The sequence below is a fragment of the Puma concolor genome, chromosome A3 (genome assembly GCF_028749965.1).
Source record: "Puma concolor isolate L17-30 chromosome A3, mPumCon1.1.hap2, whole genome shotgun sequence".
NCBI lineage: Eukaryota > Metazoa > Chordata > Mammalia > Carnivora > Felidae > Puma > Puma concolor.
Genome location: NC_141669.1, coordinates 51,581,520 through 51,608,445, shown reverse-complemented (window position 1 = coordinate 51,608,445; position 26,926 = coordinate 51,581,520). Strand labels below are relative to the sequence as shown.

The 26,926-nt window shown below is 40.2% G+C and overlaps 1 long non-coding RNA gene across 6 annotated transcripts; it reads right to left on the bottom strand.

The window, feature by feature from the left end:
* Nucleotides 1-26,926, bottom strand: LOC147582438 (uncharacterized). Of its 6 annotated transcripts, XR_015249109.1 has the most exons (6): nucleotides 26,425-26,926; nucleotides 24,177-24,307; nucleotides 4,416-4,558; nucleotides 3,799-3,917; nucleotides 1,520-1,623; nucleotides 1-291 (listed from the first exon to the last, which is right to left on the bottom strand). It is a non-coding gene; the product is annotated as an uncharacterized LOC147582438 (long non-coding RNA). The 6 variants fall into 6 exon arrangements; XR_015249111.1 differs by lacking the exon at nucleotides 3,799-3,917 and having other exon boundaries at nucleotides 26,425-26,923; XR_015249110.1 differs by lacking the exons at nucleotides 1-291; nucleotides 1,520-1,623 and adding an exon at nucleotides 5,507-5,584 and having other exon boundaries at nucleotides 3,339-3,917; nucleotides 26,425-26,925.

Here is a 26,926-nt window from a genome sequence, read left to right as displayed (position 1 = left end):
TACCAGCAACAGCAGTGTTTTAATGCAAGTCGGTGCCATATTTGCTCATTTGTGAGAAGCAGGACAGCAGAATGATGAAGAGTAGATTCTGAAGCCAGACTAGAGACCAAAGGGTTATGAGAACAAGGAGGTCTTCCCACCTGGGCAGATTCTTACAGGGCAAGAAGGGGTCTGGACTTTATGCAAGTGAAAAACCTTCAGATTCTGTGGCCATCTCACAGAGGTCATACCACAACATGGTGTCCCATGCTCTGGTTACACTGGGAATCCTGGTTGGGGTCATATCTAGGGCTGAAAAAGACCAAGGCAGACATACATATTATTTTTTAAATGCATACAACAAGAATGGAGAAAAAATAATTTTCAAAGCATCGGAGAAAAAAAATCCTTAAAATACTTTCAAAATACTGATAAAAATACTTATAACACTTTTTATAGAATAATGATAAAAGTGGCATCTTGGGAGCCATCCAAACCTCACTGAGGGTCGGCATTAGGATAGCTGTGTGATGCAGGGCAAATCACTTTAACCCTTCTGTGAGCCCTATCTGTTGGGAATAAATAATAGCACTTCCTACACAATGAAATGTTAACTGAGATAATGATTGTTTGGCACTGAGTCCCTGGTATATGGTGCTGTTATTAGAGATGATTGATATAGGTGGACAAGAAAATCAAAATAGTTCCTTTCCGGTAGTTCCTTTTTTGGTTTTGGGTACATAATTTGAACCCACTGAAATCCTTGTTTCATAATACATGCCTACCAGTGGTTGTAGAACACATAAAAAATGGACTTCTGTGTTGGGATTGGATGCTTGGAGACCATCTGGTTTCAACAATTCAGAATAATTCTAGGATTGAAAGAAAGCAACCGGGGTGCCTGGGTCGCTCAGTCAGTTAAACATCCAACTTTCGCCCAGGTCTTGATCTCACCGTTTGTGACCTCAGGCCCCACATCGGGCTCTGTGCTGACAGCTCAGAGCCTCGAGCCTGCTTCAGATTCTCCCTCTCTTTCTGCCCCCCCCCCCCCCCCCGCTCACACTCTGTCTCTCTCAAAATTAAGTAAACATTTAAAAAAATTTTCTTGGGGCACCTGGGTGGCTCAGTCGGTTAAATGTCTGACTCCGGCTCAGGTCATGATCTCACAGTCCGTGTGTTTGAGCCCCGCGTCAGGCTCTGTGCTGACAGCTCAGAGCCTGGAGCCTGCTTCAGATTCTGTGTCTCCCTCTCTCTGACCCTCCCCTGTTCATGTTCTGTCTCTCCCTGTCTCAAAAATAAATAAAAACGTTAAAAAAATTTTTTTTAAATTTTTTCTTAAATAAAAGAAAACATACTCCTCCACCTGTATACCCATACCCACATATGTACATACCACACTTGTGCACACACACCCACACTTGTACATACTTGTACACACCCACACACCATGTACGCCCTTACACTTGCACGCACACACACACACACACACAAACACACATAAGTGTAAGCCCTTTCCAACTGGTCAATGACTCATACCAACCTGCTGTCATCCTCAAGAACATCCCAATCTTGTCCCAGTTATGCAGGTGTAGGAACTTCAAGATTTTGAAGGCTGTGTCAGATCTTATGGGAGTGGGCTCTAACCTATGAGGGAGGGTGTATTGTGACTCTCCTTAGAGGGGCACAGTGGGCAAACTGGAAGGAAGGAAGGGGGCCCTCTGCTCCGACAAATGGCTAAGTACTTTCCGAAGAACAAGTAAGTAAAAGATGTACATTTTGCATTTGTCTATTAGTTCTTAAAAAAGAACTTTTTTTCTCTTCTCTTTTTTCTAATTAATTTACCTCCACAGTTATTTCTTTACTCCTTTCTTAAGGATTTGTTGCTTTTCTAAAATTCTAAGTGACGTATTCAGTTGATTAAATTCTCTTTGTCTTGGCTAACAGAAGCATTTAAAGCTATGAGTTTATATCTGAAAACATAGCTTTGTCCATATACCTTAGTGTTGATATGTTGTGTTTTCTTGCTTATTCTTTTTCTAAAGATTCTGGTATTGTAATTTTGATTTCTGTATGACTCTAGTGCTGTTTAGAATCATTTTTTCCCCTCTTATGATTTCCAAGTGGCTGGGTTTTCTTGTGTGTGTGTGTTAAATATTTATTGGTTACAATGTGGCTACAGAATATAGTTAAGTATAATTTCTGCTTTTTAGAGTTTATTAAGGTTTCTTATGTGCAATTTGTATGAATATTTGTAGCTGATGTGCATTTCACAAGCCATGATCTAGCTTTGGTAAAACAAAATGTAACTCTATTTTTCTGTTACAAAACTTGTCCTCTTTTCTGAGGCCTATTATTCCTAATGGCCATTAATAAAACCCACCAACCACCCACAAATATTAGCCACTTCCAGGCAAACTCTGGCATTCCTGTTTTTTCAGGATTTTCCGTCAATTAGGGATTTCTCCTTCCCACATCTAAGTAAGGGGAACCCTTGTTGCCTTCCAGGAAGGTCATCCGAATGTTTTGAGGCCATTTCCTGCCCGCTGTGACATCCCTTGAGATAGATGGTTTTCTCCTCCCAGGCCTGTCACCTGCCACGGCTATGCAGAACATAGATTCCTGGCCTGTCTCCCTCACTTCCCGGTTTGAGCACACGCGCTACTGGCCCAGACCTCATGGCCACTTCTACTCTGCCGGCCCCCTCCCAGCCACGTTTGTGAAACCTCCCATACTCAGGTCCTCGGGTCCTCTGGTCCTGATACCATCTTGACACCACTCCAGGTGCCTGCCTGTCCTCCCAGAGAATCTCCACTTTGGGACCTCACATCCCTAACTAGGGGAGGGATAGCCTTTCAGGGGAGCTCTGACCCTGGGGGCAAGGGAGGGGGCAGAGGACCGTGGCCCTTCTCAAGACACCCACGCAGCATCTGATTCTCCGGCATCCCCAACTTCTCCTATCTGAGGTGGCAGGACGCGAATCTCCAGGTCTCGGCTGCGCTTTGGTGCCACCTGGTGGTGGTTGGACAGCCCCGGCGTTACCCCTGCCTAGGGTCCTGGTGCTGTTGCTGGTGATCGTCGGCGCTGCCGTGACTCCCCAATGAGCTACTCTTTCCAGAATCCGCCTGGTTAGATGGCGCCTGCTTTGTTGGGTAATCTGGGGATACTGGGCAACTAGAATACCAAGACAACAGCTTCTGCTCTGAGGTTTCCAAAAATAAGTTAGGCTGTGTTTTCACTGCCCGGCTGTCCCTCTATCCCCACCCTACCAACAAGAAATAATAACTTTAATTCCCACCTCAGCCCTTAGAGAATAGAAAATAGTCACCAGGAAGATAGTGAAATTCACAGGATGGTGCAGGTGGGTTTCTGTCAGGTTTTACTCATTATCCCTCCACATGGGTTGTGAGCACTTGAAAGGCGGTAATAACCCCTCTCTGTAAACGTCTCATGCCCCCTTCCCTGACACGTGGGGGACCTGGCACACTGAATGCTGTGGTCAGACAGGGCAGGAACCTAGGCGGCAGCAGAGGAGGGAGAGAGACCCAATCCCAAACCACCCTCCTGACACCTTCTGAACCAGGACACCAAAGCAAAGGGAAGGAGGTGGGAGACAGGAATAGATTCCCTGTTTTCTGAAAGCAGAATGTTCCTATAATCCCTTTCCTAAACGGAAATGGCATAAAGCAAAACAACAATGACCAGTTCCTAAAGGCGAAAATCCGCTTCAGATTTCCTTCCACTAGCAAAAGTCGGTGCTGATGTGGGTCTTTTGTAAAAGTGAAATAAAGCAAACTTTCAGATTGGAGGAGAAGGGGACACCTGTGCCTGAAGGAAGTGGAAAGACCCCTTGTGAGCCAGGCATTCAGAGTAGCCAACAGGAGACACAGCTGGAGGGGGTTCCCTGAATCACGGTGACCAGCATTCTCCTGCAGAATTGCCTGTGAGAATATAGGCACATTTAACTTTTTTGCTTAAATTTTGTTTTGTCTGACATTAAATGTACTAGCCTTCTTTATATTCACATCCTAATGCTTTTTTTTTTCTTTCTTCCTTCCTTTTTTTATGTCAGCACAGAGCCTGATATGGGGCTGGAACCTACTGACTATGAGATCGTGACCTGAGTCAGAGTCGGAAGCTTAACCGACTGAGCCACCCAGGTGCCCCTACAGTCACATTTTAAAACAATACTCTTTGTTGTGGAAAAATATAGACATTTTGGGAAAACAAATTTTATATATTTTTTCTATCTTTCCATCTATCTAAGCATACAGAGATTACTAGTTTCCTAGGGCCACTGTAACAAATTACCACAAACTGGATGGCTTAAAACAACAGAGATTTATTCCCTTGTAGTTATGGTGAGCAAAAAGTCTGAAATTAAGGTGTCGGGAGGACTATATTCCCTTCAAAGGATCTAGGAGAGATTCATTTCTTACCCCTTCCAGCTTCTGATGGCTTTAGACATTCCTTGGCTTGTGGCTTCTTTTATCTCTGTTTCCACATGGCCATGGCCTTCTCTATAGTTTGCACCTTCTCCTCTTCTGCCTCTTATAAGGACACCGGTTGTTGGATTTAGGACCTATGAGGATAATCCAGGATGATCTCATCACAAGATCATTAATTTAATTACTTTTACATCCACAAAAATCTCCTTTCCAAATAAGGTCATATTACAAATTCAGATATTAGGATGTAGATCTACATACATACACATCACATCTTTATGCATTCTTTTCAGGTGTTGGTTATATGCATAAATAAAACTTTTTAAACTAAATTTAGGGGCACCTGGGTGGCTCAGTCGGTTAAGCGGCCGACTTCGGCTCATGTCATGATCTTGCGGTCTGTGAGTTCTAGCCCCGCGCTGGGCTCTGTGCTGACAGCTCAAAGCCTGGAGCCTGCTTCAGATTCTGTGTGTCCCTCTCTCTGACCCTCCCCTGTTCATGCTCTGTCTCTCCCTGTCTCAAAAATAAATAAACGTTAAAAAAATTTTTTTTAATAAATAAATAAAATAAAATAAATTTAATTCACAGGCTCTACACAGTTTATATTCAATATTTCTGTAGCAAATTTCTCAATCTTTAAATATTGATCCAAAACACGTTTGTAATGGCTGCATCATAGGCCATCTTAAATGTGCTATGTTTTGTTTAACCATTCAGTTAATATTGAGCACTCATAATTTTTGGTACTATAGATAAATGCTATAGTCAACAGCCTCGCAAAAATCTAGCTTCCAAAGGTATGTAATGGACAGCTTGTTTTCACCACTCTGTATCCATCGTCCCTTCTGATAAACTACCCCAGTTTTTCCTGTGGAACTAACCCTTCCTTATGGGCTATGGGTTTGGTGAAGCCATCAGTGAATACGGTGGTTCTACACTTTTCTAGATTAACAAATAGACATGAAACCTGACCTAGGCTAATTTTATACTCTCTCCATGGCAACTAAATCTTAAGCAAAATGATAAGACTCAAAACAGCTGTAGCTGATTCATCCTGTAGCTGATTCATTTCTTTCTGTTACCTGGTTCGGAAAGCAACCTGAGAGCCACCTGGGGCTTCTATCCTCTTTGGACCAGTTTTTCGGATTTCTCTATCAGGGCTGTGAATCGAATAAAAAAAATTTTTTTTCTGTTTTATTTTGTCTGAATTAATTTCTGGTTTTTGCAAAGATCCCTACCATATATAAGGCACTTGGTTCATTTTTGTCTTTTTTGCTTTCTATAAAAAACATTTAGTAATATAAATTTTCTCCTGAGCAGAGTTCAATTGCTGTCTAAAGTCATGTTCTCACTGGTATTATTTCATGCATGGATTTATATTTCTTCTTTGAACTGAGCTATTTAAAAATGTGGCTTAAGAATTTCCTGTGGTTTTTTAGAAAATTATTTTATTGCTTTATGTTTCATTTTGTTACATTATGTTAAGAGAATTTTGGAGATTTATACAGATCATTATGTGCATGATGAATTTTTATAAATGTTCTTTAGGTCATTAAAAAATAGGTATTGTCTATTTGTGGATACGAAACATCCTTTCTCTCTCTCTACACACACACACACACACACACACACACACACACACACAGAGTCACCCACAAATGTTATAACTAATAACTGACTTCAGCAAAGTTGCAGGATACAAAATCAACACATAAAAACCAGTTGCATTTCAATTTACTAGCAATGAACAGTCCAAAAAGAAAATTAAGAAAACAGTTCCATTTAAAATATCATCAAAAATGGGGTGCCTGGGGCTTTTGGTTTCTGCTCAGGTCATGATCTCACGATTCATGAGTTTGGGCCCCACATTGGGCTCTGTGATGGCAGTGCAGAGCCTGCTTGGGATTCTGTGTCTCCCTCTCTCTCTGCCCCTCTCCCACGCATGTTGTCTCTGTCTCTCTCTCTCTCAAAAATAAATAAACTTTAAAATAATAAAATAAAATATCATCAAAAAGGAAAAAATGTTCAGGAATAAAGTCATCTAAGGAGACACAAGACTTATATACTAAAAACTATAAAACATTGCTAAAAGAAATTCAAGAAGACCTAAGTAAATGTAAAAATATCCCATGTTCATGGATTGGAAATATACAAATTCACTGCAATCCCTATCAAAATCCCAATGGCAATTTTTTGGTCTTTTTTTTTTTTCCAGAAATGTTAAAGCTCATCCTAAAATTCACATGAAATTTCAAAGGGCCCTGAATACTCAAAACAATCTTGGAGAAAAAAAGAACAAAGTTAAAGGACTCACAATTCCCAATTTCAAAATCTTACTACAAAGCTACAGTCACTAAAACAGTGTAGTACTTGCATTAGGATAGACATATAGACCAATGAAATAAAATCAAAAGCCCAGAAATAAATCTTTACATCTCTGGTCAATAAATTTTTGACAATAAGGAAAAGGCCAATTTGCTCAGCAAAGTATTTTTAAGAAAATAGGATATCCACAGGCAAAAACAAAACAAAACAAGTTGGACTGTTACCTCATACCATACACAAATTAATTTAAAATAGATCAAAAACTTAAATTTAAGAGCATAAACACGATGATCATTTTAGAACACTTCTATCACCCCTAAATAGTTCCCTCATGCCTATGCCTAATTGATTTGCTCTATTATTTTGGTCTTTCTAGAAATTTTATACCAACAAAATCATACAAAACATAGTTATTTGTGTCTAGCTACTTTCATGAAGTTCACCTATGCTATAGCATGGATTAGCACTTTGTTCCTGATTTTCATTGCTGAGGAATATTCCATTGTGATTTCTCATGATTATAATGGGATTATGGGTTTTGGAGAGGAAGACCAGAGTAAACTGACATTCCTATCACATCACATCAAGGGTACATGGTATCAACAGGATTCATCCCTGTTGATGTTGATCTTGATTTCCAGGCTGAGGTAGTTTTTGTCATGTTTCTCCACTTTCTTATGCCTTTACATACGATACAATTTGAAAGAATTCACTATGCACAGTACACACATAAGCGGTGGGGAGTTATGCTCCCCCAACTTGAGGTAAAGCATACAATGGAGCATAAACACTCCTTTCAGGTAGCTACATAAGTTATCTGGAATCTGTGTGGGAGATTTGTCTATTCTCCATTTATGCTTTTATTTATTTATAGCATGTGGACTCATGGATAATTACTTTATACTATAGGTTATAATCCAATACTATTTGGTTTTATTGCTCAATTTGTCCTGCTTTGGCTGCTGGGATCACCTTCAGTTGCCTCCCATGTCTTTCTGACATATTCCTATCATTTTAGGTATTTTCATTTTTTAAGTACTTTTTTTTTTTTTTTTTTTTTTTTAACTTTCAGGCACTACAGGACGCTCCAGGCTATTTCTCACACCTGATTTTAGAATCAGCCATTTTTCCAAGAAGCCCTGGCTCTTTTATTAGAGAATGGTATGAGAAACCAAGAGCTGGGCACTGCGTATGCTCATTGCTACTGGGGTGTTTGCTTCTTGACCCTCTCAGAGGGCAGAGCTTGGAAATATATCTGTATGTACACACTGTGTATGATTATTTGCCTCTTGGGGCTCCTGTGTGGCTCAGCTGGTTGAGTGTCTGACTCTTGATTTCAGCTCAGGTCATGATCCCAGGGTCATAGGATCGATCCCCGCATTGGGCTTTGTGCTGAATGTGGAGCCTGCTTAAGATTCTCTCTCTTTCCCTGCTCGGTCCTTTAAGACTTTGGGTTTTGAATACCACCCACGTGCCAAAGAAAAAACCGCGAGAGAGTTGTGGTACAGTGTGGACTGACTACCCTCGATATTCTGTGAGGGCTTCCTGAACAGCAAAGGGTGTGAGATCCCCAGTCCAGAGTTGGGAGATTGGGGTGGTGCCATTTCCCCCCCTGACACCAACACAGGGGGACTTCAGAGAGCAACACAGCGGCCCCAATGGAGGCAGGACCCGCTTACACCAAACCCCACCCCTGTGTACCTGGAAAATGCTTATTTACTAGGGTAAGACTGACTCTGAGCCAACACAGGGAGCCTCTCCTCCAGGACAGACAGCACCCCACATGCACCAAGCGTACTGAAAATCAAAATAGGACCAGACCTGCTTTCTTTTTCTTTTTTTTCTTTCTTCTTTGTTTTTCTTTTGGAATCAGGCTCATAGTTTCTTTCTTTCTTTTTTTTTTAATTTCCTTTTATCTCTTTTTTTTTGGATCAGATTTTTTTATCCTTTTCCTTTCTTTTTTTTTTTTTTTCTTTCTTTTTCTTTGGAATCAGACTTACAATTTTTTGATTTTCTGTTTTTTGTTGTTGTTCCTTTTCCTTTTCTCTTTTTTGGGGGATCAGGCTTTCCCCCACTGCCCATTTTTTCCAGGCTTACTTCAACAAACAAATCAAAGCACACCTAGTTAAAGGTCCAAACACTCCCCACTGGAAGCAAGGATGAACTCTGCAGAGGACTAACTAGCAACAAAAAGCGGCCAAGATGCAATAGCAGAGTGCACATAGCATATACCAGAAACACTTTCTGAAGTGCCAAGCCCTGGACAGTGTATGACCCCTTTTAAATACAGCACTAATCTCAGGTGCAGGAAATGTAACAAGCATTTAAAACACACAAAAGAAGGATGCCTGGGTGGCTCAGTCAGTTAAGCATCTGACTTCGGCCCAGGTCACGATCTCATGGCTCGGGAGTTCAAGACCTGCATGGGGCTGTGCTCACAGCTCAGAGCCTGGAGCCTGCTTTAGGTTCTGTGTCTCCCTCTCTCTCTGCCCCTATCCCACTCACACTCTGTTTCTTTCTGCCTCTCAAAAATTAATAAACGTAAAAAAAATTTTTTTTAACACACAAAAGACAGAAACTTAGCCAAAATGACAAGATGGAGGAACTGTCCCTAAAAGAAAGGTCAAGAGGAAATCACAGGCAGGGACTTGCTCAAAACAGACACAAGCAACAGATCTGAACAAGAATTTAGAATAACAGTTATAAGACTACTACCCGGGCTTGAAAAAAGCATAGAGGACACCAGAGAAACCCTTGCTGCAGAGATCAAAGACCTAAAAACTAATCAGACTGAAATAAAAAATACTGTAACTGAGAGGCAAAACTGAGTGGACACAGTCACAATAAAGATTGAAGAAGCAGAGGAGAGACGAGGTGATACAGAAGATAAAATTATGGAAAATAATGAAGATGAAAAAAAAAGAAAAAGGAAATTATTAGATCACAAGGGGGAGAATTAGAGAACTTAGTGATTCCATAAAGCAAAACAATATTCATATCATAGGAGTCCCAGAAGAAGAACTGGAAAAAGGGGGAGAAGATTTATTTGAACAAATTATAGCTGAGAACTTCCTTAATCTGGGGAAGGAAACAGGCATTCAAGCCCAAGAGGCACAGAGAACTCCCGAGAAATGAAAAAACAGGTCAACACCATGACATATCATAGGGAAGCTTGGAAAATACAAAGATAAAGAGAGAATTCTGAAAGGAGCTAGGGACAAAAGATCCATAACCTACAAGGGTAGACACATAAGGTTAGCAGCAGACCTGTCCACTGAAACCTAACAGGCCAGAAAGGAGTGGCAGGAAATATTCACTGTGCTGAATGGGCAAAATATGCGGCCAAGCATTCTTTATCCAGCAGGGCTGTCATTCAGAATAGGAGAGGTAAAGAGTTTCCCAGACAAACAAGAATGAAAGGAGTTGGTGATCACTAAACTCGCCCTGAAAGAAATTTTAAGGGGGACACTGAGTGGAGGAAAAAAAAGAAAAGAAAAGAAAAGAAAAGAAAAGAAAAGAAAAGAAAAGAAAAGAAAAGAAAAGAAGACCAAAGCAACAGACTAGAAAGGACCAGAGAACATCACCAGAAACACCAACTCTACAGGTAACACAATGGCACTAAATTCATATCTTTCAAAAATCACTCTGAAAAAGACACAAGGTATCAGAATGGATAAAAAAATAAGATCCATCTATATGCTGCCTACAAGAGATTCATTTTAGACCTAATGACACCTGCAGATTGAAAGTGAGGGGATAGAGAACCATCTATCATGCCAATGGATGGCAAAATAAAGCCAGAATAGCCACGCTTATATCAGACAAACTAGATTTGAAAACAAAGCCTAGGACTCCTAGGTGGCTCAGTCAGTTAAGCGTCCAACTCTTAGTTTTGGCTCAGGTCATGATCTCACAGTTCATGAGTTTGAGCCCTGCGTCAGGCTCTGTGCTGATGGCATGGAGCCTGCTTGGGATTCTCGCTCTCTCTGCCCCACCCCCACTCACATACATGCTCTCTCTCTCTAAATAAATAAACATTAAAAAAATAAATAAAGACTAACATGGGATGAAGAAAAGCATCATCTCACAATTAAGGGGTCTATCCATCAAGATCTAACAATTATAAATATTTATGCCCCCAATTTAGAAGCACCCAAATATATAAACCAATTAATAATAAACATAAAGAAACTAATTGATAATAATACCATAATAGTAGGGGACTTTAATACCCTACTTACAACAATGGACAGATCATCTAAGCAGAAAATCAACAAGGAAACGATGGCTTTGGGTTTTTGTTGCTGTTGTTGTTTTTAATTTTTTAATGTTTATTTATTTTTTAGAGAGACAGAGTGTGAGCAGGGGAGGGACAGAGAGAGAGGGAGACACAGAATCGGAAGCAGGCTCCAAGCTCTAAGCTGTCAGCATAGAGCCCAATGTGGGGCTCGAACCCACGAGCCATGAGATCATGACCTGAGCTGCAGTCTGATGCCTAACTGACTGAGCCACCCAGACACCCCATGGAAACAATGGCTTTGAATGACACACTGGACCAGAAGGACTTAACAGATATATTCAGAACATTATGTCCTAAAGCAGCAGAATACACATTCTTCTCAAGTACACATGGACCATTCTCCAGAATAGATCACATATTGGGTCACAAATCAGCCTTCAACAGATACAAAAAGATCAAGATCATACCATGCATATTTTCAGATTATAACACTATGAAACTTGAAATCAACCACAAGAAAAACTTTGGAAAGCCCTCAAATACATGGAAGCTAAAGAACATCCTATTAAGGAATGAATGGGTTAACCATGAAATTAAAGAAGAAATAAAAAAAACACATGGAAGCAAATGAAAATGAAAACACAACAGTCCAAACCCTTTGGGATGCAGCAAAGACAGTCCTAAGAGGAAAATACACTGTAATGCAGGCCAATCTCAAGAATCAAGAAAGGTCCCAAATACACAACCTAACCCTACACCTAAAGGAGCTAGAATAGAACCAGCAAATAAAGCCTCAAGCCAGCAGAAGAAGGGAAATAATAAAGATTAGAGCAGAAGAAAGCAATATACAAACAAACAAAAAACCCACAGTAGAACAGATTAAAACAAAAATGCTGGCTCTTTGGAAGAATAAACAAAATTGATAACCCCCTAGCCAGACTTATCAAAAAGAAAAGAGAGAAGACCCAAATAGGTAAAATCACGAATGAAGGAGGAGTGAGTGATCACAACCAACACCATAGAAATACAATTAAAAGAGGATACCATGAAAAATTATATGCCAACAAACTGGGCAATCTGGAAGAAGCTGACAAATTCCTAGAAACTCATGCACAACCAAAACTGAAACAGGAAGAAATAGAAAATCTGAACAGACCCAAAACCAGCAAAGAAATTGAATCAGTTATCAAAATCTCCCCAAAAACAAGAGTCCTGGGCCAGAGAGCTTCCCAGGGGAATTCTACCAAACATTTAAGGAATAGTTAATACTTATTCTTCTCAAACTGTTCCAAAAAATAGAAATGGGAGGAGAGCTTCCAAACTCATTCTATGAAGCCGGCATTACCTTCATTCCAAAACCAAAAACCCCACTAAGGAGGAGAATTACAGGCCAATATCCCTGATGAAGCTGGATGCAAAAATTCTCAACAAGATACTAGCAAACTGAATTCACAATATATTAAAATAATTATTCACTATGATCAACTGGGATTTATTCCTGGGCTGCAGGGCTGGTTCAATATTTGCAAATCAATCAATGTGATACACCACATCAGTAAAAGGATAAGAACCATATGATCCCCTCAATAGATACAGAAAAAGCATGTGACAAAATGCAGCAACATTTCTTGATAAAAACCCTCAAGAAAGTAGGCATAGAAGGAACACACCTCTGTGGGAAATAAGTTTAAGAATTCTGTATGCTTACACCAATGGGTTAACAAGGCTTAGGGCGGAAAGCTGCCACAGGGTGAAAGCTCTCAAGGCCAGTCATTAAGACAAAACATAGAGGCGGAAAGCCACCATCAGGTGAAAGCACCCAAGGTTAGTTAGTCACTAAGTAAAACAAGGCTTACGGTGGGAAGATGCCTCCTCAGGATGAAAGTGTCCCAGGACAGTTGGAGGTGGAAAGCCACTATGGGGCGAAAGTGCCCAAGGTTAGTTAATGAAAAGTGCCTTGGGGCACCTGGGTGGCGCAGTCGGTTAAGCGTCCGACTTCAGCCAGGTCACGATCTCGCGGTCCGTGAGTTCGAGCCCCGCGTCGGGCTCTGGGCTGATGGCTCAGAGCCTGGAGCCTGTTTCCGATTCTGTGTCTCCCTCTCTCTCTGCCCCTCCCCCGTTCATGCTCTGTCTCTCTCTGTCCCAAAAATAAATAAACGTTGAAAAAAAAAAAAATTTAAAAAAAAAAAAAAATAAATAAATAAAAAAAAAGAAAAGTGCCTTGTTAACCTTAAGGCAGCATGCTCCAGCAATCTTAAACTTTGAGATAACAGCTACTTGGCTGTATCACCCACAGAGAAACACTGTCCTTCCAACATCTGGCTCCAATATATCATTCTTCTTTAATCTCAACTTCTAATGCCACTTGCCCACCAAACCCTTTGCTTCTTACACACACAAATTAATGGTCACTATCTTATTGTTTTCTTCTGCACGTTCACCACATATGTAAAACCTTGAGAGGGGCACCTGGGTGGCTCAGGCAGTTAAGTGTCCGACTTCGGTTCAGGTCATAATCTTGCAGTCCGTGAGTTCGAGCCCCACATTGGGCTCTGTGCTGACAGCTCAGAGCCTGGAACCTGCGTCAGATTCTGTGTCTCCCTCTTTCTCTGCCCCTCCTCTGCTCATTCTCTCTCTCTCTCTCTCTCTCAAAAATAAATAAGCAAAAAAAAATTTTTTTTAAACCTTGAGAGCTCAATAAGCTGTTCAGGGGTCTTGTCTCCTCCTGGACATTAGCCTCTCTTGTATTCAATTCCGCATCCACTCTCTTGCTGGACAAGAGAGAACTCCAGACTCAAAGTCTGCAACACACTTCAACATCATAAAGGCCATACATGAAAGACCCACAGCTAATATCATCCTTAATAGGGAAAAACTGAGAGCTTTCCCCCTAAGGTCACATATAAAACAGGGATGTCCACTCTTACCATTGCTGTTCAACATAGTACTAGAAGTCCTAGCCTCCACAATCAAACAACAAAGAAATAAAAGACATCCAAATTGGCAAGGAAGAAGTCAAACTTTCACTCTTAACAGACGACATGATGCTCTGCTGGAAAACATGAATGACTCCACCAAAAAACTTCTAGAACCAATACATGAATTTAGCAAAGTCAGAGGATATAAAATCAACATACAGAAATCAGCTGCATTTCTCTACACCAATAATAAGCAGCAGAAAGAGAAATCAAGGAATTGATCCCATTTACAATTGCACCAAAAACCATAAGATACCTAGGAATAAACCTAATCAAAGAGGTAAAGGATTGTTTGCTGAAAACTAAAGAAAGCTTATGAGAGAAATTAAAGACACAAAGAAATGGAAAAGCACGGATTGGAAGAACAAATATTGTTAAAATGTCTATAATATCCGAAGAAATGTACACATTCAATGCAATCCCTATCAAAATAACACCAGCATTCTTTACAGACCTAGAACAAACAATTCTAAAAAATGTATGGAACCACAAAAGACCCCAAATAGCCAAAGTAATGTTGAAAAAGAAAACCAAAGCTGGAGGCATCACAATCCCAGACTTCAAGCTGTAGTACATAGCTGTAATCATCAAGACAATAGGATAATGGCACAAAAACAGACAGACACATAAATTGATGGAACAGAATAGAGAACTCAGAGATGGATGCACAAATGTATGGTCACCTATCTTCGACAAAACAGGAAAGAAGATCCAGTGGAAAAAAGACCATCACTTCAGCAAATGGTGCTGGGAAAACTGGACAGCGACATGCAGAAGAATGAAACTGGACCACTTTCTTACACCACACACAAAAGTAAATTCAAAATGGATGAAAGACCTAAATGTGAGGCAGGAAACCATCAAATTCCTAGAGGAGAACACAGGAAGCAACCTCTTTGACCTCAGCTGCAGCAACTTCTTACTAGACATGTTTCTGGAGGCAAGGGAAACAAAAGCAAAAATGAACTGTTGGGACCTCATCAGGATAAAAAAGCTTCTATATAGCAAAAGAAACAATCAACAAAACTAAAAAGCAACCGATGGGATGGCCGAAGATATTTGCGAATGACAGCTGGATAAAGGGTTAGTATTCAAAATCTATAAAGAACTTATCAAACTCAACACCCAAAAAATAATCCAGTGAAGAAATGAGCAGAAAACATGAATAGACACTTTTCCGAAGACATCCAGATGGCTAACAGACATGAAAAGATGCACAACATCACTCATCAATCAGAGAAACACAAATCAAAACCACAAGATACCACCTCACACCTGTCAGAATGGCTAAAATGAACAACTCAGGAAACAACAGATGTTGGCAAGGATGCAGAAAAAAAGGGAACACTTTCACATTGTCGGTGGGAACGCAAACTGGTACAGCTATTCTGGAAAACAGTATGGAGGTTCCTCAAAAAAGTAAAAATAGAACTACCCTTCAACTCAGCAATTGCACTACTAGGTTTTTATCCAAAGGATACAAAAATGCTCATTCAAAGGCGCACATGCACCCCAATACTTATAGCAGCACTATCAACAATAGCCAAATTATGGAAAGAGCCCAAATGTCCACCGATTGATGAATGGATAAAGATGACGTCGTATGTATACGCAATGGAATGAATATTACTCAGTGGTCAAAAAGAATGAAATCTTGCCATTTGCAACAACATGGATGTAACTAGAGTGTATTATGCTGAGCAAAATAAGTGAGTCAGAGAAAGGCAAATATCATATGATTTCACTCATATGTGGAATTTAAGAATCAAAACAGATGAACATAGGGTAAGGGAAGGAAAAATAAGACAAAAACAGAAAGAGAGGCAAACCATAAGAGACTCTTAAATACAGAGAACAGACAGAGGGTTGCTGGAGGGGAAGTGGGTGGGAGATGCACTAATGTGATGGACATTAAGGAAGGTACTTGTTGGGATGAGCACTATGCAATAATGAATCACTGGGTTAACTAACTTGAATTTAAAAAAAAAAAAAAGATTCTCTCTCTCCCTCTGTCCCCCTCTCCCACAGGCTCACTCATTAAACTAAAAAAAAAAAAAAAAAATATATATATATATATATATATATATATATATATATATATATATATATATATATATTTGTCTCTTTATCCCATTGGATCTATATTTAGCTAAATGAGTTCATACTGATGTCGGCAATGTTAATCCATCATCACATGGTTTATTATTCTAGCCTCCTCCCTGCACTTTTTCATCTATAAATTTGCACTCCAACAGCAAGTATCACCTATGGACATGACGACTCAGTTGATTACTAATTCAGCAGTCTCTTTTATTTTTTTTTTTAAGATTTTATTTTTAAGCAACATGGGGCTTGAACTCACAACCCCAAGATCAAGAGTTGTATGCTCTACCAACTGAGCCAGCCAGGCACTCCTCTTGAGAAGTTTCCAGCAAATAAACTCCTTTATCTTCAAACTACTGAGTTGTTAGAGTCCTGCTTTGCTGCTATTGTTATCTGCAAAGTAAAATGTCAAGGCTTTCTTTTGGTCAAACAGCTTCCTCAATGTTAAAATCTGCTATTTTACCTTGTTTGAACATCTTGTGGAAGTACAGGATAAAGCAATTCCAAAGTATCTTGTATATCACATAGTTTACTTTGGTTGGAATATGCAGAAGGTCTACTCTGTTTATTGCCAACAATCCTCGATGCTCTTTTTTTTTTAATTTTTCAATATTTATTTTTTCATATTTTAATTATTTGTTTTTAATTATTTTTTAATTTACATTCAAGTTAGTTAGCCTATAGTGCGACAATGATTTCAGGATTAGACTCCGTAATGCCCCTTACCCATTTATAGCCCATCCCCCCCCCCACAACCCCTCCAGCAACCCTCTGTTCTGTATATTTGTTTCTTACGTTTTGTCCCCCTCCCTGTTTTTATATTATTTTTGCTTCCCTTTCCTTATATTCATCTGTTTTGTATCTTAAATTCCTCATACAAGTGAAGTCATATGATATTTGTCTTTCTCTAATTTTGCTTAGCATAATACCCTCTAGTTCCATCCACTTAATTGCAAATGGCAAGATTTCATTCTTTTTGATTATCAAGTAATACTCCATTGTGTGTGTGTGTGTATATATATATATATACCACATCTTCTTCATCCATTCATCTGTCGATGGACATTTGGGTTCCTTCCATACTTTGGCTATGGTCAGTAGTGCTGCTATAAACATTGGGGTGCATGTGTCCCTTTGAAACAGTACACCTGTATCCCTTGGAGAGATACCTAATAGTGCAGTTGCTGAGTTGAAGGGTAGTTCTATTTTTACTTTTTTGAGGAACCTCCGTACTGCTTTCCAGAGTGGCTGCACCAGTTTGCATTCCCACCAGCAGTGCAAAAGAGATCCTCTCTCTGCATCCTTACCAACATCTGTAGTTGCCCGAGTTGTTAATGTTAGCCATTCTGACAGGGGTGAGGTGGTTGTCTCGTCATGGTTTTGATTTGTATTTCCCTGATGATGAGTGATGTTGAGCATTTTTTCATGTGTCAGTTGGCCATTTGGATGTCTTCTTTAGAGAAGTGTCTATTCATGTATTTCGCCCATGTCTTCACTGGATTATTTGTGTTTTGGGTGTTGAATTTGATAAGTTCTTTATGGGTTTTGGATTCTAACCCTTTATCTGATATGTCATTTGCAAATATCTTCTCCCATTTCATCAGTTGCCTTTTAGCTTTGCTGATTGTTTCCTTTGCCGTGCAGAAGCTTTTTATTTTGATGAGGTCCCAATAGTTCTTTTTTTTTAATGTTTATTTATTTTTGAGAGAGAGACAGAGTGCAAGCAGGGCAGGGGTAGACAGAGAGGGAGACACAGAATCTGAAGCAGGTTCGAGGCTCTAAGTGTCAGCACAGAGCCCGACATGGGGCTCGAACCCACAAAGCGGGAGATCTTGACCTGAGCCGAAATCGGACGCTTAACCTACTAAGCCACCCAGGCACCCCCCAATAGTTCATTTTTGCTTTTGTTTCCCTTGCCTCCAGAGACACGTTGAGTAAGAAGTTGCTGCAGCCGAGGTCAAAGAGGTTTTTCCCTGCTTTCTCCTCGAGAATTTTGATGGCATTTACATTTAGGACTTTCATGCATTTTGAGTTTATTTTCGTGTATGGTGTAAGAAAGTGGTCCAGGTTCATTTTGCTGCATGCTGCTGTCCAGTTTTCCCAGCACCATTTGTTGAAGAGACTGTCTTTATTCCATTGGATATTCTTTCCTGCTTTGTCAAAGATTAGTTGGCCATACGTTTGTGGGTCCATTTCTGGGTTCTCTATTCTGTTCCATTGATCTGAGTGTCTGTTTTTGTGCCAGTACCATACTGTCTTGATGATTACAGCTTCATAATACTGCTTGAAGTCTGGGATTGTAATGCCTCCAGCTTTGGTTTTCTTTTTCAAGATAGCTTTGGCTATTCAGGGTCTTTTCTGGTTCCATACAAATTTTAGGATTGTTTGTTCTAGCTCTGTGAAGAATGCTTGTGTTATTTTGATAGAGATTGCTTATTTTTTTAATGTTTATTTATTTTTGAGATTGAAAGAGAGAGAGAGAAAGAGAGAGAGACAAAGAAAGAGAGAATGAGTGGTGGAGGAGCAGAGAGAGGGAGACACAGAATCTAAAGTAGGCTCCAGCCTCTGAGCTGTTAGCACCGAGCCTGATGCAGGGCTCGAACTCACAGATTGTGAAATCATAATGACCTGAGCGGAAGTCAGATGCTTAATCAATTGAGCCACCCAGGCAACCCTCCCCCTTTTTTTAATGTACAATGCTCTTATTTTTAAAAAAAGTATGCTCGCTTGTACATATTCAAGTGTCTGAGGTACAGCATACAGAAGTAGCACATTTAATAATATCATTAACCTTTATATACACAGCAGACTTTAATTATAAAAACTGTTTCTAGTAACATATTTTATAGAAGGAAATTTGTATCTTCATCAAATGTCAAAAATCCCTCATCTTCTACCACTAAAAATAGTTGGCAGTCTATAGCAGTAATTTTGTCAAGCTTTCTGTTTAAATTTTTTGTCTCAAAAGTAGAAGGAACTAACTTATTCTTGAAATATTTTTATAAAGACTATTGTTTTGCAATTTGATTAGTAACAACAGAATGAGTTTAGGAGGTCTCATATTTCTCTGAAACTTTCTTGTTTTATTCATAGTCTATACTCTTTGTTACATTTGGGTCAAAGTTGTTTCAGCATGGATGTTCTTTACGTAAGTTTAGAGATTTCCTTTGTGAAATTTTAGGGTGGCGAACTTGATGTTCTCCTTGCATGTCATCCTTGCAAGATGTGAAGAATTCCCAAAGGGGACTTTTTGCTGAAAGACTCAAATCTAAATAAAATTAAATAGCAAAAATTAAATTAAATTTAAATTCTTAAATATTTAATATTTAAATTTAAATTCTTAAATATTTAAATTCTTAAATATTAGTTCGTTTAATGTTATGAAGGTTAAAATGCCAAGCAAGTCGACAAAGATTAAAATTCTGATATAATCTTTCTCTATTTGTCCTGGTACATTTACGTATTCCTTTAAGAGCCTATTTTATTTTTGAATAGCCTATTTTATTTATTTATTTTGAATAGTGTACCAAAAGGTACACTATGTGTAGATTATCTTCCCCTCACCATCCTCTGTAGTTAACTAGTTTTATAATTAATCAGGGATTACAGTACTTAATATGTACAACCTAAGTACATATATTTTATTCCCCCTTTTTACTGTGAAAAAAGTAACATAGTATATACTCTTTTCCTGTTCTTCACCTTGCCTTTTTCATTCAATTTTTCACATCAGTGTGCACAGAAATTTTCAATTCACTTTTATGGCTGCATATTATACATTGATGTAGATGTACCACAGTGTATTTAACCAGGTCCCTCTTTCAAAAGCAAAAACAAACAAACAAACAAACAAACCAGTCCAAGTAGGATTACACCCACAACTATATGGTCAATTAATCTTCGACAAAGCAGGAAAGAATATCCAATGTGAAAAAGACAGTCTCTTCAACAAATGGTGTTAGGAAAACTGGACAGCAATGTGCAAAAGAATAAAAGTGGACCACTTTCTTACACCATACAGAGAAAAAATTCAAAATGGATGAAAGACCTAATATGAGACTTGGAACCATAAAAATCCTAGAAGAGAACATAGGTAGTAACCTCCTTGACAAAGGCCATAGCAACTTTTTTCTAGATGTCTCCTGAGGCAAGGGGAAAACAAAAGCAAAAATAAACTACTAGGATTACATCAAACTAAAAAGCTTCTACACAGCAAAGGAAACAATCAACAAAACTAAAAGGCAGCCTACAGAATGGGAGAAGATACTTGCAAATGACATATCTGATAAAGGATTAGTGTCCAAAATCTACAAAGAACTTCTAAAACTCACCACCCAAAAAACAAATAATCCAATTAAAAACTGGACAGAAGACGTGAACAGACATTTCTCTAAAGAGGACATATAGATGGCCAACAGACACATAAAAAGATGCTCAACATCATTCATCATCAGGGAGATGCAAATCAAAACCACAATGAGCTATCAGCTCACACCAGTAAGAATGGCTAAATTCAACAACACAAGAAACAACAGGTGTTGTTGAGGATGTGAAGAAAAAGGATGTCGTTCACTGTTCATAGGGATGCAAACTCGTGCAGCCACTGTGGAAAATGGCACAGAAGTTCCTCAAAAAGTAAAAAATAGAATTACCCGGTGATCCAGGAATCTCACTACTGGGTATTTACCCAAAGGATACAAAAACACTAATTCAAAGGGATATATGCACCCCTACGTTTATAACAGCATTATCACAAGAGCCAACATATGAAAGCAGCCCAAATGTCCATTGATTGATGAATGGATAAAGAAGATGTGGTATATATACACAATGGAATGAATCTTGCCATTTGCAAGAACATGGATGGAGCTAGAGAGTATAATGCTAAGCCAAATAAGTCAGAGAAAGACAAATAACATATGATTTCACTCATATGTGAAATTTAAGAAACAAAACAAATGAGCAAAGAGAAGAAAAGAGAGAGAGAGAGAGAGAGAGACAAATCAAGAAACAGACTCTAAATTATAGAAGACAAACTGATGGTTACCAGAGAGGAGGGGAGTGGGGGGCTGGCTGAAATAGGTGATGGGGATCATGGAGTGCACTTGTGACGAGCACCTGGTGATGTATGAAAGTGTTGAATCACTATATTGTACACCGAAACTAATATGACACTGTATGTTAACTAACTGGAATTAAAATAAAAACTTTAAAAACCAAATGAAAAACAAAAAATAAAATAGATAGGACTACATCAAACTGAAAGTTTCTACACAGCAAAGGATGTCATCAACAAAATGAAAACTCAACCTACTGAATGAGAGAAAATAGTTGCAAATCATGTATCTGATAAGGGGTGAATATCCAAAATATCTAAAGCACTCATAACCCAACAGCAAAAACACCCAAAAAACAAAACAACAACAAAACAATCTGATTAAAAAATGGGCAGGGAATCTGAATAGACATTTTTCTAAAGAAGACATATAGATGGCCAACAGGTACAAGAAAAGATGCTCTGTATCATTAATCATCAGGGAAATGCAAATCAAAACCACAATGAGTTATCATCTCACACCCGTTAGAATTGCTAAACTCAAAAGACAAGAAATAACAAGTGTTAATAAGAAGAGGATGTGGAAAAAAGAAAACCCTGTGCACTGTTAATGGGAATGTAAACTGGTGTAGGCACTATGGAAAACAGTACAGGGGTTCCTAAAAAAATTAAAAATAGAACCACCATATGGTCCAACAATTCGACTTCTGGGTATTTATCTAAAGAAAACAAAAACACTAACTTGAAAAGATACATGTACCCCCCTGTTCACTGCAACATTATTTACAATAGCCAAGATATGGTAACAACCTAAACATCCATAGATGAATGAATGGATAAATATTCAACCATTAAAAAAGAATGAAATCTTGCCATGTGAAACAACATGGATGGACCTCAAGGACATTATGCTAAGTGAAATAAGTCAGACAGAAAATAAACACAGTATGATCTCTCTTACATGTGAAATCTAAAAAAACAAAAACAAAAACTAGAAACAAAAACAAACGTGTAGATACAGAGAACAGAAGGTGATTATAAGAGATGGAGGGTGGGAGAAATGGGTGAATTGTTTTTTTGTTTTGTTTTTTTTTTTTAGTTTAAGTAAACTGAACAAAAATTTTATGAAAAAATTCCTAAGTCCAGGCCTACGAGACACAGGCATCAGTGTTTTTGTAGTTCCCTGGTGACCAATGTGCAAACAAATTTGGGAACCGTTGCACTATTTAAAAAAAAAATTTTTTTTGTTAATGTTTTTATTTTCGAGAGAGAGAGAGAGAGACAGAGACAGAATGCTAGTGCAGGAGGGGTAGAGAGAGAGGGATACACAGAATCTGAAGCAGGTTCCAGGCTCTAAGCTGTCAGCACAGAGCCCATTATGGGGCTTGAACTCACAAACTGTGAGATCACGACCTGAGACGAAGTCAGAGACTTAACTGACTGAGCCACCCAGGACCACTGTGCTATTACTAAGGGAATTCTATGGGTGGTACTGCCCATTTAAATATCATTCACAAACTGCTGAAATATTGCTTGAAATAAGATTGGCGGAGCAGGGGGGTGGGGAGTGGGAGCAGGCAGATAATCATCTTCCTCAGAAAAGAATTTTCCAGGCTCTCTCCCAGTCCAGGTAAACCACTCTGTCCCTGTGGACTGTTACCAAACAGGTCCTTCTGGAGGCAGCTAGGTTTAGAAGAGGCTAGGTCTGAAAATATCTGGAAGTCTCAAGGTATTATTACCTGTGGGAGAGTCTGCATTGTGTGAATGGAGGCCTAAATGCTTGTATTCCCCACGAAAGATTTATTTGAGGATCCATACTCAGCGACAGCCTGAAGGAAGGTAGCAAGCACAAAGCAGTTTACTAAGGACAGAACACTGTCAAGAAGGGACAGTGAGCAGACCCAGAGGTAGCAACTGCACCAGGATTAGGGGTGTCTTTTCTTTTTATGTTTGCATAGGTTATGGGTCATAGCTAGGTCAGTCTCTAACTGAGGTCGTTTCCAACCATCTAAGGGACTCCTCCTGCCAATTAGGAGGACGAGTTTTGGGCCCTACAAAGTTCTTGCTGGAACTGTCCTGTTCATCTCCTCCCACAGGGGCAGGGTTAAAATCACAATGTAAATACATTACAATGACACTATAGGTTACTCTGGGGCAGAGGCTGAAGAGGAGAGGGCATGTTCTGCACCTGTGGCTCTTGATGCCTTGGTGTCTTGGTGGCCACAAGGCCAGGAGGTTGAAGGGTCTTGGGAGCCACAAAGTCAGGATGTTGTGCCCCCAGGCTTCTAATGTGTACCCTATTTATCACCATCCTTGCCTCCAATACATGTCTAACTAACTGTCTACTCTATATCAGTACCATTTAAAACAGGCATCCCAGTTTTGTTTTGTTTTTGTTTTTGTTTTTGTTTTTCTATTAAGTACCCATAGCTTTCTAAAACTTTGACTAAATTAAGTTCGGAGAGATCAAAAGTTCCCCATAATGGCCATTGGTGGTGTGTTTTTTTTTTTTTCTTTTTTAGTTTATTTATCTTTGAGAGAGAGCAGAGAAAGCAGGGGAGGGGCATAGAGAGAGAGACAGAGAATCCCAAACAGGCTCAGCGCTTAACCGACTGAGCCACCCAGGCACCGGTGCTCTAAATTACTTTTGGTTAAGTCAATCCACTTAGTTTATAAATGTGCATGCAGAAGGACCATAGTTTTTAAACACAAAACCAGTCAGAGTCCCACTGAGGGCAAAGAAGGGAGCAGCATTCTCAGAGCATTTTGATGACTGCAATCCCATCACTAGGTTTTTCTCTAGTGCAAAGGGAAAAACTCCTAAACAGCACAGTTTCATCAGTAGCAGCTTGGTTCCAGAAGGAATCAGAGTGAAGACCGTCACCGTTCCAATAGGAACAATCCAGACCCCAAAAGAAGTCCGACCAAAGGCCAAAGGAGCACTTTCAAAGTAAAAACAAAACAAACAACCAGGGCATAAAACAGATCCTAATAAAGCCTGGAGAGTGCAAACACAAAGCGCAGAGCCCCAAATCCAGGAGGAAACTTACCGCAAACTCCAGGGTCAGCGAGAAAGCAGTGAGCCCAATTGGCTCTGTGGGTGCTGTCGGGTTTGTTCACCAGCCTCCGAGTTGCTGGGGGTCTTCTTCGCATCCCACTTCTGATCACCAAGTAAGTTAACCTTACAAAACAAAACTGCCAGCTATTTTAACAGCAAAAAATGGATTTATTGGGGGATAGCAGAGAATCGCAAGCCACAGCACACACTCTCCCAAGAAACTATAGGTAACTCCCTTCAACGAGAGGAATGTTCCTTTATAGAGGAAAGGGGAAGCTCGGCTGTTATAAACAGAAAGTCCATTGGTGAAAACTGGGAGTTCAAAGTATAGTGGCTTTTCATTGGCTGCATTGTTGCAGTCTCTCATTGGCTGGGCTGTTGCCAGGGGAGGAGAAAGGCCTTCCTTCTTGCTGGGATAGGAGTGGCCATGTGCAAGGTCCTTCTCTTCCCCTGGGTCTGTAATTGACAAGTCATAGGGCCTGAGAGCTCACCTTGAGGGCTTCCCAACTGCATTCTAAAGGAGATTTCCTTTTATTACTTTTCACAGAGCATACTCTAATCTCTGCCATTATTGCAGGAAGAACTCTTAAAAAGGTTAATGATAGGTACTGGAGAACCAACATACCCAGAAGAGAAAAACATGGTTTTAGTGTTATTGTATAAGAGTAAAAGTAATTGCAATAAATTCTACAATTTTCTGGATTCTAATTCAAATTGAAGTTTACAGATTTTCCCTTAACTTCCTTCAATTTATACCTGGTCTCTTTAACACTGGAAATCTTGGCTCCTAACAACATTAGCATAGTTACTTTTTTTTGGTCCTAATTTACATCAAACAGTTTCAAAATAATACTGTGCATTTTAACAAGAAATATACTAAATGATGTTTAAAGTTTCTTTGAAGTTTCATTTGTTGTTAGAGTATGTTCCATAGCGACATACAGTCTGAACTGCACTTTTTTAAAATGTTTTATTTATTTTTGAGAGACAGAGCACGAGCGTGGGGAAGGGCAGAGAGAGACGGAGACACAGAATCCAAAGCAGGCTCCATGCTCTGAGCTGTCAGCATAGAGCCTGACCTGGAGCTTGAACCCACAAATCATGAGATCATGACTTGAGCTGAAGTCAGACGCTCAACCGATTGAGCCACCCAGGAGCCCCTGAACTGCACATTTTTAAAAAAATTTTTTCAGGTTTATTTACTCATTTTGAGGGAGGGGGTTGGGACAGAGAGTGAGGGAGAGAGAGAGAATCCCCGAGTTGCCAGCACAGAGCCCAACTCAGGGCTGGATCTCAGGAGCCATGAGATCAGGAGCTGAAATCAAGAGTCAGACACTTAATGGACTGAGCCACCCAGGTGCCCCTGAACTGCATGTTTTACAAAAAGGTTGTAGTAAAGGCACCCATAGTGACCAGTAGAAACCTTCCCCCCAAATTGTTTTTGTGTTGGCATGATATAGCCCACACAACACAAGGAAGCAAAATTTGTTTTTCCAGGAGCCTTGCTGTCTATCATCAGAGAGAGAACAGCCCTGTGAAGGCTTGGGCTGAATTATCAGAGGTTGCTTACCACTCTTGCCAAACTCTGAAGTCTTGTTAAGGAGATTTGTACCTGTCTCCCAACCTTCTCATCTTCCCTCTCTCCTTGAAAAAAATCGGAAAGCGGGTATTCTGAAGTATGGGTCTCGAAGTACACATTTAGGTGATTGTGTAAACTTGAAGTGTAGCTGAGGCACAGGGGTGCAAGGGCACCTGGCTGCAGGGGTCCCAAACCAGGTTTGGCCATTTGCTGCTGACAAAATCCAAAGGCAGAGAAACAGGTGGTGGTCAAACCAGAAATAAATTTATTTCAGTGAGGCCAACACTTGGGAAGACAGCAGACTAAGCCCTCGAGGACTGTCTCCAAAGTACCAAAAATACTTCAAGACTTATATAAGGAAAACATGGGACAAAGGTCTGTGGGTGCGTGCAGATAGGCTGTGACCTTCAAACCAACCATTGTCTTGAGGTCAATCACATGGGGTGTGGCTGGCAGCTGGGCAGTCCCTATTGCCTGAGGGGGATAGGTTTTAGGTCTTCTGCCTGAGTTAAAAGATAAGCTAGAAAAAATTTAATCAGTTAGAAAGTTTGAAGTCAAAATGGAGGTAAGTGCTGTCCTCTCTCCGAAGCTGGGAGTAGGTGCAATTGACTACTAGGAAAAGTGTAACGTGAGTGGGTGCAGAAATCGGTGTAACACAGACCTGTAAGACCAGGAGGAGTCAGACATCTCAGAGGACGGGAAACTGGCTGGTGCACAGAGTTGTTGAGTCTAGGAAGGGAGAAGAGGTTTTTACCATACTCCGAGAAGCACTGTGGTGCCCCCAGAGGTAGGTTCCGTTACCCCGAGAGCGGTGAGTTCCCAGAGTCCAAACTGGCATGCGCTTCACTCGGCTTCTGCTGGCCGCTCACAGGGACACCCAGCACAGAGCAGGATGGCCTGGCCTGGAGGAAGTCCCTTGCGCAAAAAGGTGCGATGTGAACTTGGAAGGCGGATGCGTCCCTGAGGGGAAGTGAACGCGAGGCAGCGAGAGGGTGGGAACTAGGTGGTGGTGGGAGAATGATGCCACGCCCAGAACTGGGCTAGGATTCCCCGCGGGGGCCGTGCTTCCCGGCCCTTTCGTTTTGACCTCTTCCCACACCCTGGGACCGCGCAGGCGGCCAAGGAAAGTGTTGCCCAGCAATCGCAGCCGAAGCCTTCGGTTC